This window comes from Myodes glareolus, chromosome 8 (assembly GCF_982192425.1).
Source record: "Myodes glareolus chromosome 8, mMyoGla1.1, whole genome shotgun sequence".
In the NCBI taxonomy this organism is placed as follows: Eukaryota; Metazoa; Chordata; class Mammalia; order Rodentia; family Cricetidae; genus Myodes; species Myodes glareolus.
The window spans coordinates 24851018-24856931 of record NC_142033.1 but is presented as its reverse complement, the minus strand read 5'-3'; the positions used below and the strand labels follow the sequence as shown (position 1 = coordinate 24856931).

At 42.5% G+C, this 5914-nt stretch overlaps 1 pseudogene; it reads right to left on the bottom strand.

Moving 5' to 3' along the window:
* Nucleotides 1–4780: 4780 nt before the first annotated feature.
* Nucleotides 4781–4961, bottom strand: LOC148121137 (Nuclear RNase P; annotated as a pseudogene).
* Nucleotides 4962–5914: the final 953 nt, after the last annotated feature.

Here is a 5914-nt window from a genome sequence, read left to right as displayed (position 1 = left end):
GCAAATATGTATGTAAATATATATAATGTGAAATAAAATATTATTATATTGGCAATGAAGGAAACCTCTATATGATGGTAATTTAATAATATAATTAGTAAAATTACCTATAATATTTTGACTTACAAATTTATTAATTAAGGTATAAAAATGCAAGTTATGCTGAGTATGGTAGTACACATCTTTAATTTCAGCACTCAGAAGCAGACATAGACAGATATCTATGAATTCAAGGCCAGCTACATCAACATAGTGTATTCCCTGCCAGTCAAGAGTACATAGTGAGACATTGTCTCAAGAAATATACAGCGAAACAAACAAAAAATAATTGGTGTAGGAGTTTCTTCTGTTTATGTGCTGCTTTCATTGGTTGAATAAAGAAAGTGCCTTGGCCTTTAGATAGGACAGCCCTTAGGTAGGCAGAGTAGAGAGAACTAAATGCTGGGATGAAGGTCAGATGGAGAGTCACCATGGAGCTGCCAGAGACAGACATGCCGAATCTTTCCTGGTAGGCCACTGCCACGTGCTAATATACAGATTAACAGAAATGAGTAAAATCAAGATGTCAGAATTAGCCAATAAGAGGCTACAGATATTGGACCAGGCAGTGTTTTAATTAATAAAATTTCTGTGTGATTATTTCAGGTGTAAGCTAGCTGGGTGGCTGGGACCAAAAACAGGTCCTCTCTCCTTCAAAAATTAATTCACATTATGAATTTGTGGTAGTTAAGTTTTTGTTCTTATCTTTTAAATGACATTAAGATGAGATGGGGAGAGGTGATCGGGCAACATTATTATTATTAACCATAGCATTCTTACTATAAATGAGAATTGGTAAGTAATATTACTCAAAAGTTCATGAACCAGTCAACCAGAGGTATGTACTACAGCGCCAAAAACAGGACAGACACTAACTTGCCTGGAATAAAGTGAGAGTTAATGCAGGAAAGTTGTCCTCAGATTTCTATATATGTGCTGTTGAGCATCCACACACACACAGGCATGAGAGAGAGTGAGAGAGAGAAGGAGAGAGTGTGAGATGACAGGAACAAAAGTAAAAACATTAGAAAACATGGTTAAATAGGTTGTAGAGATGTATCAGAAGTTAAAAGTATATATTACTCTTGCTAATGACCAGAGTTCGTTTCTTAGCACCTTAAACCAGCAACTTATATCCACTTGTAACTTTAGGGCATCAAAACTCTAATGTCCTTTTCTGGACTCCTTGGCAACCTCATGCACATGGCATACACACACACACACACACACACACACACACACACACAAACAAACAAACACAAATATATACACAATTTAAAATGTGAACATTTTTTAACAAAAGATGAAACAAATTGCACACTGTAAAATTAAAAGTAAGAAAATGAAAACTATTATCATAACTCCCAAGTTATGAATGTAGCTATTGAAAGAGAAAGAAAGACATTCAGAAGAAATATAGTTATCAAATGGTTGCTTAGAAACATAATTAATTATCTATATTACTTCTGTCATATATATCCTGAGGCAGAAAAGTATAGAGGAAGGCATTCACATCACACATTGATGTTAATTCTGTCTATTCATTAACAACTCTAAATGTCTCATCTCCACAGCCTTACTTTTAATTGAGAATAATTATAGTTAATTAATCTGGTAAGAACAAAAATAAAGATAAGTATAATTAAACCATGCCATATTTTATGGTCTGTAATTTAAAATGATCTTTTAGGGCTATGGCAGCTAGTTTTATGTGTCAAGTAGGCCAGATGGCAACCCTCATCTATTCAATTGAGCGCTAATCGAGGTTTTACTGTACAGATATTTGGAATGTGTGATTCAAGCCTGTAATTAGTTGAGGTTAAGCTGGAGAGATTATCTCATTTAATTTGTATAGGCAGAATTCCTGCAGGTGAAATAATGTATGAGTACATCCGTGGAGTGTTGGAGGAAGAAAGTATTCCATCCATGGACAGTAACTTCAACTCATGCCTGAGATTTCCAACCTGCCCTTCCTTGTTCTACTTAAACTTCTTGACAATTTTAATAGTCCAAACTAGGCATTCTGTCTGGAGGATGCCTTGGATTTCAAGAAAACAAATCTTCTTATAAATATCCTCAAGAAAAAAAGAAAAATTAAACTAACTCTCAGCATTGGTGAGTCCATAGAACAGACATCCTCTTGATATGATTGCTTTTAAGCATGATTCTTACCCTACAAGTGGACTGGGGGATAATTACCAAAGCAGGAGCAATCAATTCAGAATACATACACAGTTGTTCCCAATAAATTAAAGTTATCTTGGAGCTTCACAGAGCAATCCTGAGATAGGCCACAATCTATCCCCATCCTGAACAAGATATACAGCAATCTTCCCAGCATTAACTCCCACCCATTTCCTTTGCTTCATTTTTCTATAAAATCTCACCGTTCTTTCTAGACTCTAAAGAGCAATCTTTAGTCACTAGACATTTTCCTGGTCTTCCTGTGAGGCTGTGCAATTTAAAGTTTCTCTCCAATGGGCTGACAAGACAGTGGAGAAAGTCCTCCTGCTAAAACTGACCACCAGAGAGAGTCAATACCCAGTTCTGACTTTTCTCTGCCACTGCATTTCTCAATCTCTGAATGGAGGAAACCAATGAAGTTCTCCAGTTTAAATTCTATCTCTCTGTATAATGTCTTGCTGTGGGTCTTTGCACCTGCTCCCATCTGCTGGCATTGGTAGCCTCTCTGATGGTGACTTAATAAGGTACTGATCTATGAGTATAGCTGAGTATTATTAAGAATCATTTTGTTGTTTTGTTTTCTGAGTCATGTTTCATTCTACACAAGATCTCTGAGTTTTCTAGTCTCTTATTCTTGGCCATCTGGCAGTATGGAGATGCTAATATTTAAAAAAAAGCTAGTGATTTAGTGCTAAAATTCTATTAGTGTGTTTTCTGGTTCTCCTGTGAATGGTTCAGGCCCTTACATATGTAATTTAGAAATGAGGATGTCATCATACCCAGGTGACTTTGGATGACTGAACGGAGGATCTATCTTTACTTCTCCCAGCTTAAAGTAGCTGCATTTATGAGTTGGTCTATGGCTCTAAAAATTCAATTTGTGCCTCATACCTCACATAACTTTCTACATGTGTCTCCACATTGTATGCAATTTACAATTAAGCTCGATGAAGCAGTTCACATGATCTTTTCTTTAAATCTTTCATACATTATATTTAAAGATGCTTTCTGGCAAATAACATTATCCATAAATATTCAGAAATTTGAATATAACTGTTGTGCAGTTACCTTTCAGTCTACTGTAGGAATAGGAATAACAGTTTCATTCTGTCTCCCACCAGAAATACCAGAGTAGACACTTTGAAACTATGTATTGAGTTTCAAGCCTAAAATATAACCTGTACTGAGGGGCGCCATCCTGTCCAGCAGGAAAGAACCCCACCAAAAACGAGAATTCCTTCTCTGGTCACATCTTTATTTGGAGCATTCCCTTGAGGAAAATTGGGGGAAGGGACGATAGAGCAGGGACGAGAGAAAGCTTAGAGAGAGCCTTGGGCCCCGAGGCAGCTGCTTTTAAACGGTGGAGCAGCTTGAACGCTGTCCTGATTGGTTAATGCCATTCTGCTGGTCTGAGCATGTGCAGGCAAGGGTGCAGGCAGGGTTGCTCAGCCCCACGTGGCTACCTCCAAACTGCAGGACCACCTGTGCCTCCAGGTGGCTCCCAACATCTCCCCCTAATTATTGTCTTTAAGAGCAATAAGGCAAAACTATTTTCCAATCTGGTCCCCACCTAGACGCAGCATGCCAAGGATATCTGCTCCCACCCATCCCCAAGGAGGGAAAAGGCAAAATAGAGTCAGAGATAAGAGGTTGCACAGGGTGTTGCTCAAGTCGATGGTGTGAAACAGCTGCTCTTGGCACCGCCCAGAAGGTCATCTCTGCTGTCTCCGCACGAATCTTCCACAGCAGGACACTCAGCATCCACTGGGTCGTCTTCTTTATCTCTCTGGTCGGTCTCGCTGGCATCCAGATGTATGTCAGCATTCCTAGAAAAACATAAACAAAACTCTCCTCCCAAATTAAACATTTAAGAGTACTAAAAACTCTCAGTGTAAAAATTCAGCACAATCAGTACTGGAAGTAGGCTGGTTTTGAACTTAGAGACTTGCATGTCTCCGTTTCAAAGAGCAAATCTTGTTTGCCTGTACCAGCAAAATTTTGAATTAAAAATTAAATGTAAAGAATGCAAGAGAAATCCTTTCTCTGGGGGAAGCTGTCACTGGTAGTGTAGTCCCCCTCTTATGTCTAAAAACCAAAGCAGTTGTCACTGGGAATTGAACTCAGGACCTTTGGAAGAGCAGTCAGTGCTCTTAACCTCTGAGCCATCTCTCCAGCTCCCGTATTCAGATGGAAAAACCTCTAGGTAGCATTGTTTATCTCACCAGGTGCCTCAGGCAAAAGGTCCGCCTTTCTTTGTTACCTAGGATACGGTAACCAGGTAAACATGCCTTTATTATGATAATCACGACCAGTTCTTTAAGGGAGAATGGGCGTAGCATCGATCTGGCTACTTCCTGCTGACGAAGGGACGTTGTTTAGGGGATAAATGTTTTTATCTGACTGAATTTTTGGCGACAAATGTTTTTATCTGACTGAATTCTTGGCGACCTTGACTGAGGGCGGCAGCAGCGGAGGCGGCGGCTGCCACAGCTCCGCCTCTGAAGCCCATTATGGCGCGCTCCGCATGGCCCCGCCCCGGGCCGTGCGCGGGCTCGCCGTTTCACCTCAGGCAATGAACTCGCACCGCCGGCTGTGAGCCTTTTCCAAGCTCCGGCGACGGGGGGGCATCCGCCCACCCGTGGAGGGCCCGGTCTGCCCGCGCGCGGAGCCCCGTTCTCTGGGAACTCACCTCCCCGCTCGCCCATGTTGCTATGGAAACACAGTTTTTCCGCAGAGCCGATTCAGCTCCTCTCTGCTTTCTATGGCGCCGCTGCTCACCACACAGCTTCCGCCTCAGTCAGGCGAGTCCGCTCAGGTGCTGAAAAGGTCCTCCAAAAACCATAGCCCCGCCAGAAGGCCGGGACATATAGCCTCTGATGACACACGGACTTTAGCCCGCCCGTCGCCATGGTGACCTGGCTGTTCGTAGACCTCCAGCAAACTCCCCGCCAGCAACTGGTTGCGTCTCCCTCCTGAGTAGCTGGGATCACAGGTGTGCACCACCGTGCCTGGCCCACTTCCGTGTTTCTAATCAGGCATTACCGCTCAAAGGCGGGCCGGCTGCCGCCAGCACTCTCAGCACGATCAAGCAGCTTGTCTTTCTCAGTCAAAAAATTAAAGTTTTTTGTACGTGAGAGCCAGAGACTGAGCTCTCTTAACAAAATTAGGCGAAAATCACCTCCAAAAGCTCTGTGGCTCTTTAAGAACAGGGAAGGCAGTGATCAAGTTTGCCTCCCTACGAGACTGTTGCCTCCAGTCTCTATCAGCGAGTACGCAGGTGGACGGAAAGGGAGCGGAAGCCGCGGTCTCCCGTACCCCATCGTCCTCAAAGTCCCGCCTTAGTTACCTCGCCTTTTTTGCTGCTGTTCACATCCCTCCTGCACTGAACTTAAGGGATTTTTCTTCCCCGTTGCTTTCTGTACCTTCTTTCAGATACCTTAACTTTGATTTTTTTTTGTATTTTCTTTTCTATTTTAGGCCTATCCTTTGAAATTCCTTTTTACATTTCTTTTCCTCCCCTTTCTGGGGATTTCAACCGACGTCACTCACCGCTCCATGTTCTCAGAGTTCTGAAATTCAAGGCTCTCTGTGCTGGTGTCTGATCTTGGCTTTTTCTCCCGGGCTTTCTCAGGGTCCCCCGGCGTAGTTGTCAGGGTCCCTCAGCGTCCCGGAGTTTCGAGCACCAGTTGCG